At 43.1% G+C, this 9,575-nt stretch overlaps 21 non-coding genes across 21 annotated transcripts; all 21 read right to left on the bottom strand.

The window, feature by feature from the left end:
• Window positions 1-961: 961 nt before the first annotated feature.
• Window positions 962-1,034, bottom strand: TRNAF-AAA (transfer RNA phenylalanine (anticodon AAA)). The gene has a single exon. It is a non-coding gene; the product is annotated as a tRNA-Phe (tRNA).
• A 2,815-nt stretch (window positions 1,035-3,849) lies between these two features.
• Window positions 3,850-3,922, bottom strand: TRNAF-AAA (transfer RNA phenylalanine (anticodon AAA)). Its single transcript has one exon. It is a non-coding gene; the product is annotated as a tRNA-Phe (tRNA).
• Window positions 3,923-4,754: 832 nt separating this feature from the next.
• On the bottom strand, window positions 4,755-4,827 carry TRNAF-GAA (transfer RNA phenylalanine (anticodon GAA)). Its single transcript has one exon. It is a non-coding gene; the product is annotated as a tRNA-Phe (tRNA).
• Window positions 4,828-4,904: 77 nt separating this feature from the next.
• On the bottom strand, window positions 4,905-4,977 carry TRNAF-GAA (transfer RNA phenylalanine (anticodon GAA)). Its single transcript has one exon. It is a non-coding gene; the product is annotated as a tRNA-Phe (tRNA).
• A 78-nt stretch (window positions 4,978-5,055) lies between these two features.
• Window positions 5,056-5,128, bottom strand: TRNAF-GAA (transfer RNA phenylalanine (anticodon GAA)). Its single transcript has one exon. It is a non-coding gene; the product is annotated as a tRNA-Phe (tRNA).
• Window positions 5,129-5,206: 78 nt separating this feature from the next.
• Window positions 5,207-5,279, bottom strand: TRNAF-GAA (transfer RNA phenylalanine (anticodon GAA)). The gene has a single exon. It is a non-coding gene; the product is annotated as a tRNA-Phe (tRNA).
• Window positions 5,280-5,659: 380 nt separating this feature from the next.
• Window positions 5,660-5,732, bottom strand: TRNAF-GAA (transfer RNA phenylalanine (anticodon GAA)). Its single transcript has one exon. It is a non-coding gene; the product is annotated as a tRNA-Phe (tRNA).
• Window positions 5,733-5,810: 78 nt separating this feature from the next.
• Window positions 5,811-5,883, bottom strand: TRNAF-GAA (transfer RNA phenylalanine (anticodon GAA)). The gene has a single exon. It is a non-coding gene; the product is annotated as a tRNA-Phe (tRNA).
• A 380-nt stretch (window positions 5,884-6,263) lies between these two features.
• Window positions 6,264-6,336, bottom strand: TRNAF-GAA (transfer RNA phenylalanine (anticodon GAA)). Its single transcript has one exon. It is a non-coding gene; the product is annotated as a tRNA-Phe (tRNA).
• Window positions 6,337-6,413: 77 nt separating this feature from the next.
• TRNAF-GAA (transfer RNA phenylalanine (anticodon GAA)) lies at window positions 6,414-6,486 on the bottom strand. Its single transcript has one exon. It is a non-coding gene; the product is annotated as a tRNA-Phe (tRNA).
• A 78-nt stretch (window positions 6,487-6,564) lies between these two features.
• On the bottom strand, window positions 6,565-6,637 carry TRNAF-GAA (transfer RNA phenylalanine (anticodon GAA)). Its single transcript has one exon. It is a non-coding gene; the product is annotated as a tRNA-Phe (tRNA).
• A 78-nt stretch (window positions 6,638-6,715) lies between these two features.
• Window positions 6,716-6,788, bottom strand: TRNAF-GAA (transfer RNA phenylalanine (anticodon GAA)). Its single transcript has one exon. It is a non-coding gene; the product is annotated as a tRNA-Phe (tRNA).
• A 380-nt stretch (window positions 6,789-7,168) lies between these two features.
• TRNAF-GAA (transfer RNA phenylalanine (anticodon GAA)) lies at window positions 7,169-7,241 on the bottom strand. The gene has a single exon. It is a non-coding gene; the product is annotated as a tRNA-Phe (tRNA).
• A 77-nt stretch (window positions 7,242-7,318) lies between these two features.
• TRNAF-GAA (transfer RNA phenylalanine (anticodon GAA)) lies at window positions 7,319-7,391 on the bottom strand. Its single transcript has one exon. It is a non-coding gene; the product is annotated as a tRNA-Phe (tRNA).
• A 78-nt stretch (window positions 7,392-7,469) lies between these two features.
• Window positions 7,470-7,542, bottom strand: TRNAF-GAA (transfer RNA phenylalanine (anticodon GAA)). Its single transcript has one exon. It is a non-coding gene; the product is annotated as a tRNA-Phe (tRNA).
• Window positions 7,543-7,620: 78 nt separating this feature from the next.
• Window positions 7,621-7,693, bottom strand: TRNAF-GAA (transfer RNA phenylalanine (anticodon GAA)). The gene has a single exon. It is a non-coding gene; the product is annotated as a tRNA-Phe (tRNA).
• A 380-nt stretch (window positions 7,694-8,073) lies between these two features.
• Window positions 8,074-8,146, bottom strand: TRNAF-GAA (transfer RNA phenylalanine (anticodon GAA)). Its single transcript has one exon. It is a non-coding gene; the product is annotated as a tRNA-Phe (tRNA).
• A 78-nt stretch (window positions 8,147-8,224) lies between these two features.
• TRNAF-GAA (transfer RNA phenylalanine (anticodon GAA)) lies at window positions 8,225-8,297 on the bottom strand. The gene has a single exon. It is a non-coding gene; the product is annotated as a tRNA-Phe (tRNA).
• A 380-nt stretch (window positions 8,298-8,677) lies between these two features.
• TRNAI-GAU (transfer RNA isoleucine (anticodon GAU)) lies at window positions 8,678-8,750 on the bottom strand. Its single transcript has one exon. It is a non-coding gene; the product is annotated as a tRNA-Ile (tRNA).
• Window positions 8,751-8,827: 77 nt separating this feature from the next.
• Window positions 8,828-8,900, bottom strand: TRNAF-GAA (transfer RNA phenylalanine (anticodon GAA)). Its single transcript has one exon. It is a non-coding gene; the product is annotated as a tRNA-Phe (tRNA).
• A 380-nt stretch (window positions 8,901-9,280) lies between these two features.
• On the bottom strand, window positions 9,281-9,353 carry TRNAF-GAA (transfer RNA phenylalanine (anticodon GAA)). Its single transcript has one exon. It is a non-coding gene; the product is annotated as a tRNA-Phe (tRNA).
• Between the last annotated feature and the right edge of the window lie 222 nt (window positions 9,354-9,575).

Raw genomic sequence — 9,575 nt, 5'->3', positions numbered from 1 at the left:
TTTTCCTGAAGCAAATAATTTACTTTAAGATACACGACCCAAAAAGCTCTCGTATTTCCGAAACCCGGGATCGAACCAGGGACCTTTAGATCTTCAGTTCAACGCTCTCCCAACTGAGCAATTTCGGCTCATATTCACGGAGCAAGGGAATTTTTCCTGAAGAAAATAATTTACTATAAGATACACGATCCAAACACCTCTGCTGTTGCCGAAACCCGGGATCGAACCAGGGACCTTTAGATCTTCAGTCTAACGCTCTCCCATCTAAGCTATTTCGGCTCTTTTTCATGTAACCAGGGACACTTTCCTTGGGAAAGCAGTTTACTTTAATGTACACGACCCAAAAAGGTTTCATGTTGCCGAAACCCGGGATCGAACCAGACACCTTTAGATCTTCAGTCTATAGCTCTCCCAACTGAGCAATTTCGGCTCATATTCACGCAGCTAGGGAATTTTTCCTGAAGAAAATAATTTACTTTAAGATACACGATCCAAACACCTCTGCTGTTGCCGAAACCCGGGATCGAACCAGGGACCATTAGATCTTCAGTCTTACGCTCTCCCAACTAAGCTATTTCGGCTCTTTTTCATGTAACCAGGGACACTTTCCTTGGGAAAGCAGTTTACTTTAATGTACACGACCCAAAAAGCTTTCATGTTGCCGAAACCCGGGATCGAACCAGGGACCTTTAAATCTTCAGTCTAACGCTCTCCCAACGGAGCTATTTCGGCTCTTTTTCATGCAACCAGGTAAACTTTCCTGAAGCAAATAATTTACTTTAAGATACACGACCCAAAAAGCTCTCGTATTGTCGAAACCCGGGATCGAACCGGGGACCTTTAGATCTTCAGGCTAACGCTCTCCCAACTGAGCTATTTCGGCTCTGTTTCATGAAACCAGGGAAACTTTTCTGAAGCAAATAATTTACTCAAAGATATACTATCCAAAAAGATATCATATTGCCAAAACCTGGGATCAAACCAGGGACCTTTAGATCTTTAGTCTAACGCTCTTCCAACTGAGCTATTTCGGCTCTTGTTCAAGCAGCTAGGGAATTTTTCCTGAAGCAAATAATTTACTTTAAGATGCACGACCCAAAAAGCTCTCGTGTTACCGAAACCCGGGACCGAACCAGGGACCTTTAGATCTTCAGTTTAACGCTCTCCGAGCTGAGCTATTTCGGCTCACGTTCAAGCAGCTAGGGAATTTTTCCTGAAGCAAATAATTTACTATAAGATACACGATCCAAACACCTCTGCTGTTGCCGAAACCCGGGATCGAACCAGGGACCTTTAGATCTTCAGTCTAACGCTCTCCCATCTAAGCTATTTCGGCTCTTTTTACCTCTCCGAGTGACGATGACGTCACGGAGAGGTATTGCACTGGACGTGTCTGTCTGTCTGTCTGTCTGTCTGTCTGTCTGTCTGTCTGTCTGTGTGTCTGTCTGTCTGTCAGACCCCACGTGACCGCGTTCGCAGTTTACAAATCGGAGCAAACAAATACCCGATTTCCGGAACGCGTTCGCGGTTCACGGAAATTTGGCCATTCATCTGCCAACACCAGTCTTTACTAACTGGCTTCTAAGGACCACAGTCTGCTAGTCTTTGTCCATCCCACATGGACACTAGCCTGTACTTGCTGGCTCGTAAGCACCACCATCTTCTGTTCTTCGTCAATCCCACATTGACACCAGCTTATAAGCACCACCATCTTCTGTTCTTAATCAATCCCACATTGACACCAGCTTCAGGTCTTTGTCCATTCCGGCTTCTTCTCCATCGTTATCGTTCGGTTTTAAGATATACGCGGCGATCGGCTAGGGTTACGAGAAACGTCTAGCCTCCCCAGGGCAGGGCTTCCACCAAGGGTTCACGCGAATGCGTTTTTATCTATTATTATAATGGAAACGAATCGTATATATACCCCAAAATTTGAAGAAAGCGGGCAAGAGGGGTACCCTTCACTTTAAACGTCAATATTAGAAAAGTTTCAAAAGATAATAGGAATAACTTTATTTTAAACGATTTAACTATTATTAATGTTAATTATTGAAGATTAAAATAATTAAAAATAATTATATTTATTTAATTATTTAAGATAAACTTATTTCTATGTAATGACACAAGTGAGAGTTTATATAGAACGAGTAATGAAGATTGCATCCGAATCGAAACACTACACGCATATCAAAGTTAATATAAAGCGAGTAGGATGATAAGATCTCTTACAAAACGATAACATTTTCTTTTTGCAGAATATTAAATGGAAATATTTTAAATATTTTTCGGCATTACGATTCTTTTATTAGTTGTGTAGCTATAAAGCTCTGTTTCATCTCAATATTCCAAGAACATCTTTTATATTAACATTTCAAATTTGGTGTTTACTTTTTAATTCAGCTTTACTACATTTATATATAGTGTAAACGCAACTTTTAATTTCAGTACGTAATATGGATTTTAATACTTCGTCTCAAAAAGTGTTGAAGCGATTGGGTCTATGGAATAAGAAACCCTAGATTTAAACTAGAACTGACCTTGATTCGTGTCCTCTTTCAAGAGGTGTTAACGGTTCAGAGTGAGCCGAAAGTTAAATACACACTTTAAGCAAAGGTGGGCTCCGTTGATGCCTCTGAAAGATGCCTTTTCTGCTACACGTTAGCTAAGCTTGGCAAAGGCTAGTTAGACCAAAGCCAGGAACCAATGGGACCTAGTGCATTAGGTCTGATTGGTTCCTGCCTTTGGTAAGGTAAAATTCGTGTCCAGAAGATTAGCCAGCATGCTAGGGGTGATAATGAAGCCGCATGTTACTTTAAGTGATAGATATTAGGTCCTCATTAGAATTATGAGGATACACAGGGAAATGTTAAACGATTAAACAAATGACCATCGCAATATCCCGACAATTTGAACTACGTATTTCCGGTTTTTCTCACTGGCTGGTGGACCTGTGTATAGATTGGAATTTAGAAAGTAAATTCGTCTCGGCTCGGAGAGGTTTATTTTGGTTTTCCCAACTTGTTCATGTAACCAGGGACACTTTCCTTGGGAAAGCAGTTTACTTTAATGTACACGACCCAAAAAGCTTTCATGTTGCCGAAACCCGGGATCGAACCAGACACCTTTAGATCTTCAGTCTAACGCTCTCCCAACTGAGCAATTTCGGCTCATATTCACGCAGCTAGGGAATTTTTCCTGAAGAAAATAATTTACTTTAAGATACACGTTCCAAACACCTCTGCTGTTGCCGAAACCCGGGATCGAACCAGGGACCATTAGATCTTCAGTCTTACGCTCTCCCAACTAAGCTATTTCGGCTCTTTTTCATGTAACCAGGGACACTTTCCTTGGGAAAGCAGTTTACTTTAATGTACACGACCCAAAAAGCTTTCATGTTGCCGAAACCCGGGATAGAACCAGGGACCTTTAGATCTTCAGTCTAACGCTCTCCCAACTGAGCTATTTCGGCTCTTATTCATGCAACCAGGTAAACTTTCCTGAAGCAAATAATTTACTTTAAGATACAAGACCCAAAATGCTCTCGTATTGCCGAAACCCGGGATCGAACCGGGGGCCTTTAGATCTTCAGGCTAACGCTCTCCCAACTGAGCTATTTCGGCTCATATTTAAGCAGCCAGGGAATTTTTCCTGAAGCAAATAATTTACTTTAAGATACACGATCCAAAAACCTCTCCTGTGTCCGAAACCCGGGATCGAACCAGGAACCTTTAGATCTTCGGTCTAACGCCCTCCCAACTGAGCTATTTCGGCTCTGTTTCATGAAACCAGGGAAACTTTTCTGAAGCAAATAATTTACTCAAAGATATACTATCCAAAAAGATATCATATTGCCGAAACCTGGGATCAAACCAGGGACCTTTAGATCTTTAGTCTAACGCTCTTCCAACTGAGCTATTTCGGCTCTTGTTCAAGCAGCTAGGGAATTTTTCCTGAAGCAAATAATTTACTTTAAGATGCACGACCCAAAAAGCTCTCGTGTTGCCGAAACCCGGGACCGAACCAGGGACCTTTAAATCTTCAGTCTAACGCTCTCCCAACTGAGCTATTTCGGATCACGTTCAAGCAGCTAGGGAATTTTTCCTGAAGCAAATAATTTACTTTAAGATACACGATCCAAACACCTCTGCTGTTGCCGAAACCCGGGATCGAACCAGGGACCTTTAAATCTTCAGTCTAACGCTCTCCCAACTGAGCTATTTCGGATCACGTTCAAGCAGCTAGGGAATTTTTCCTGAAGCAAATAATTTACTTTAAGATACACGATCCAAACACCTCTGCTGTTGCCGAAACCCGGGATCGAACCAGGGACCTTAGATCTTCAGTCTAACGCTCTCCCAACTAAGCTATTTCGGCTCTTTTTCATGTAACCAGGGACACTTTCCTTGGGAAAGCAGTTTACTTTAATGTACACGACCCAAAAAGCTTTCATGTTGCCGAAACCGGGATCGAACCAGGGACCTTTAGATCTTCAGTCTAACGCTCTCCCAACTGAGCTATTTCGGCTCACATTGAAGCAGCTAGGGAATTTTATCCTGGAGCAAATAATTTACTTTAAGATACACGACCCAAAAAGCTCTCGTATTTCCGAAACCCGGGATCAACCCAGGGACCTTTAGATCTTCAGTCTAACGCTTTTCCAACTGAGCAATTTCGGCTCATATTCACGCAGCTAGGGAATTTTTCCTGAAGAAAATAATTTGCTTTAAGATACACGATCCAAACACCTCTGCTGTTGCCGAAACCCGGGATCGAACCAGGGACCATTAGATCTTCAGTCTAACGCTCTCCCAACTAAGCTATTTCGGCTCTTTTTATGTAACCAGGGACACTTTCCTTGGGAAAGCAGTTTACTTTCATGTACACGACCCAAAAAGCTTTCATGTTGCCGAAACCTGGGATCGAACCAGGGACCTTTAGATCTTCAGTCTAACGCTCTCCCAGCTGAGCTATTTCGGCTCTTATTCATGCAACCAGGTAAACTTTCTTGAAGCAAATAATTTTCTTTAAGATACTCGACCCAAAAATCTCTCGCGATGCCGAAACCCGGGATCGAACCAGGGACCTTTAGATCTTCAGTCTAACGCTCTCCCAACTGAGCTATTTCGGCTCATATTCAAGCAGCTAGGGAATTATTCCTGAAGAAAGCAATTTACCTTAAGGTACACGACCCAAAAAGCTCTCGTGTTGCCGAAACCCGGGATCGAACCAGGGACCTTTAGATCTTCAGTCTAACGCTCTCCCAACTGAGCTATTTCGGCTCATATTCAAGCAGCTAGGGAATTTTTCCTGAAGCAAATAATTTACTTTAAGATACACAACCCAAAAAGCTCTCGTATTTCCGAAACCCGAGATCGAACCAGGGACCTTTAGATCTTCAGTCTAACGCTCTCCCAACTGAGCAATTTCGGCTCATATTCACGCAGCTAGGGAATTTTTCCTGAAGAAAATAATTTACTTTAAGATACACGATCCAAACACCTCTGCTGTTGCCGAAACCCGGGATCGAACAAGGGACCATTAGATCTTCAGTCTAACGCTCTCCCAACTGAGCTATTTCGGCTCATATTCAAGCAGCTAGGGAATTATTCCTGAAGAAAGTAATTTACCTTAAGGTACACGACCCAAAAAGCTCTCGTGTTGCCGAAACCCGGGATCGAACCAGGGACCTTTAGATCTTCAGTCTAACGCTCTCCCAACTGAGCTATTTCGGCTCATATTCAAGCAGCTAGGGAATTTTTCCTGAAGCAAATAATTTACCTTAAGGTACACGACCCAAAAAGCTCTCGTGTTGCCGAAACCCGGGATCGAACCAGGGACCTTAAGATCTTCAGTCTAACGCTCTCCCAACTGAGCTATTTCGGCTCATATTCAAGCAGCTAGGGAATTTTTCCTGAAGCAAATAATTTACTTTAAGATACACGACCCAAAAAGCTCTCGTATTTCCGAAACCCGAGATCGAACCAGGGACCTTTAGATCTTCAGTCTAACGCTCTCCCAACTGAGCAATTTCGGCTCATATTCACGCAGCTAGGGAATTTTTCCTGAAGAAAATAATTTACTTTAAGATACACGATCCAAACACCTCTGCTGTTGCCGAAACCCGGGATCGAACCAGGGACCATTAGATCTTCAGTCTAACGCTTTCCCAACTGAGCAATTTCGGCTCATATTCACGCAGCTAGGGAATTTTTCCTGAAGAAAATAATTTACTTTAAGATACACGATCCAAACACCTCTGCTGTTGCCGAAACCCGGGATCGAACCAGGGACCATTAGATCTTCAGTCTAACGCTCTCCCAACTAAGCTATTTCGGCTCTTTTTATGTAACCAGGGACACTTTCCTTGGGAAAGCAGTTTACTTTCATGTACACGACCCAAAAAGCCTTCATGTTGCCGAAACCTGGGATCGAACCAGGGACCTTTAGATCTTCAGTCTAACGCTCTCCCAGCTGAGCTATTTCGGCTCTTATTCATGCAACCAGGTAAACTTTCCTGAAGCAAATAATTTTCTTTAAGATACTCGACCCAAAAATCTCTCGTGATGCCGAAACCCGGGATCGAACCAGGGACCTTTAGATCTTCAGTCTAACGCTCTCCCAACTGAGCTATTTCGGCTCATATTCAAGCAGCTAGGGAATTATTCCTGAAGAAAGTAATTTACCTTAAGGTTCACGACCCAAAAAGCTCTCGTGTTGCCGAAACCCGGGATCGAACCAGGGACCTTTAGATCTTCAGTCTAACGCTCTCCCAACTGAGCTATTTCGGCTCATATTCAAGCAGCTAGGGAATTTTTCCTGAAGCAAATAATTTACTTTAAGATACACGACCCAAAAAGCTCTCGTATTTCCGAAACCCGAGATCGAACCAGGGACCTTTAGATCTTCAGTCTAACGCTCTCCCAACTGAGCAATTTCGGCTCATATTCACGCAGCTAGGGAATTTTTCCTGAAGAAAATAATTTACTTTAAGATACACGATCCAAACACCTCTGCTGTTGCCGAAACCCGGGATCGAACCAGGGACCTTTAGATCTTCAGTCTAACGCTTTCCCAACTGAGCAATTTCGGCTCATATTCACGCAGCTAGGGAATTTTTCCTGAAGAAAATAATTTACTTTAAGATACACGATCCAAACACCTCTGCTGTTGCCGAAACCCGGGATCGAACCAGGGACCATTAGATCTTCAGTCTAACGCTCTCCCAACTAAGCTATTTCGGCTTTTTTTATGTAACCAGGGACACTTTCCTTGGGAAAGCAGTTTACTTTCATGTACACGACCCAAAAAGCTTTCATGTTGCCGAAACCTGGGATCGAACCAGGGACCTTTAGATCTTCAGTCTAACGCTCTCCCAGCTGAGCTATTTCAGCTCTTATTCGTGCAACCAGGTAAACTTTCTTGAAGCAAATAATTTTCTTTAAGATACTCGACCCAAAAATCTCTCGCGATGCCGAAACCCGGGATCGAACCAGGGACCTTTAGATCTTCAGTCTAACGCTCTCCCAACTGAGCTATTTCGGCTCATATTCAAGCAGCTAGGGAATTATTCCTGAAGAAAGCAATTTACCTTAAGGTACACGACCCAAAAAGCTCTCGTGTTGCCGAAACCCGGGATCGAACCAGGGACCTTTAGATGTTCAGTCTAACGCTCTCCCAACTGAGCTATTTCGGCTCATATTCAAGCAGCTAGGGAATTTTTCCTGAAGCAAATAATTTACTTTAAGATACACAACCCAAAAAGCTCTCGTATTTCCGAAACCCGAGATCGAACCAGGGACCTTTAGATCTTCAGTCTAACGCTCTCCCAACTGAGCAATTTCGGCTCATATTCACGCAGCTAGGGAATTTTTCCTGAAGAAAATAATTTACTTTAAGATACACGATCCAAACACCTCTGCTGTTGCCGAAACCCGGGATCGAACAAGGGACCATTAGATCTTCAGTCTAACGCTCTCCCAACTGAGCTATTTCGGCTCATATTCAAGCAGCTAGGGAATTATTCCTGAAGAAAGTAATTTACCTTAAGGTACACGACCCAAAAAGCTCTCGTGTTGCCGAAACCCGGGATCGAACCAGGGACCTTTAGATCTTCAGTCTAACGCTCTCCCAACTGAGCTATTTCGGCTCATATTCAAGCAGCTAGGGAATTTTTCCTGAAGCAAATAATTTACCTTAAGGTACACGACCCAAAAAGCTCTCGTGTTGCCGAAACCCGGGATCGAACCAGGGACCTTTAGATCTTCAGTCTAACGCTCTCCCAACTGAGCTATTTCGGCTCATTTTCAAGCAGCTAGGGAATTTTTCCTGAAGCAAATAATTTACTTTAAGATACACGACCCAAAAAGCTCTCGTATTTCCGAAACCCGAGATCGAACCAGGGACATTTAGATCTTCAGTCTAACGCTCTCCGAACTGAGCAATTTCGGCTCATATTCACGCAGCTAGGGAATTTTTCCTGAAGAAAATAATTTACTTTAAGATACACGATCCAAACACCTCTGCTGTTGCCGAAACCCGGGATCGAACCAGGGACCTTTAGATCTTCAGTCTAACGCTTTCCCAACTGAGCAATTTCGGCTCATATTCACGCAGCTAGGGAATTTTTCCTGAAGAAAATAATTTACTTTAAGATACACGATCCAAACACCTCTGCTGTTGCCGAAACCCGGGATCGAACCAGGGACCATTAGATCATCAGTCTAACGCTCTCCCAACTAAGCTATTTCGGCTCTTTTTATGTAACCAGGGACACTTTCCTTGGGAAAGCAGTTTACTTTCATGTACACGACCCAAAAAGCTTTCATGTTGCCGAAACCTGGGATCGAACCAGGGACCTTTAGATCTTCAGTCTAACGCTCTCCCAGCTGAGCTATTTCGGCTCTTATTCATGCAACCAGGTAAACTTTCCTGAAGCAAATAATTTTCTTTAAGATACTCGACCCAAAAATCTCTCGTGATGCCGAAACCCGGGATCGCACCAGGGACCTTTAGATCTTCAGTCTAACGCTCTCCCAACTGAGCAATTTCGGCTCATATTCACGCAGCTAGGGAATTTTTCCTGAAGAAAATAATTTACTTTAAGATACACGATCCAAACACCTCTGCTGTTGCCGAAACCCGGGATCGAACAAGGGACCATTAGATCTTCAGTCTAACGCTCTCCCAACTGAGCTATTTCGGCTCATATTCAAGCAGCTAGGGAATTATTCCTGAAGAAAGTAATTTACCTTAAGGTACACGACCCAAAAAGCTCTCGTGTTGCCGAAACCCGGGATCGAACCAGGGACCTTTAGATCTTCAGTCTAACGCTCTCCCAACTGAGCTATTTCGGCTCATATTCAAGCAGCTAAGGAATTTTTCCTGAAGCAAATAATTTACTTTAAGATACACGACCCAAAAAGCTCTCGTATTTCCGAAACCCGAGATCGAACCAGGGACATTTAGATCTTCAGTCTAACGCTCTCCGAACTGAGCAATTTCGGCTCATATTCACGCAGCTAGGGAATTTTTCCTGAAGAAAATAATTTACTTTAAGATACACGATCCAAACACCT

Source organism: Phalangium opilio, unplaced genomic scaffold (assembly GCF_054372755.1).
Source record: "Phalangium opilio isolate 3A_F unplaced genomic scaffold, DU_Popi_V2 ptg000217l_1, whole genome shotgun sequence".
NCBI classification, from domain to species: Eukaryota; Metazoa; Arthropoda; class Arachnida; order Opiliones; family Phalangiidae; genus Phalangium; species Phalangium opilio.
This window is presented reverse-complemented; position numbering and strand designations above follow the sequence as displayed.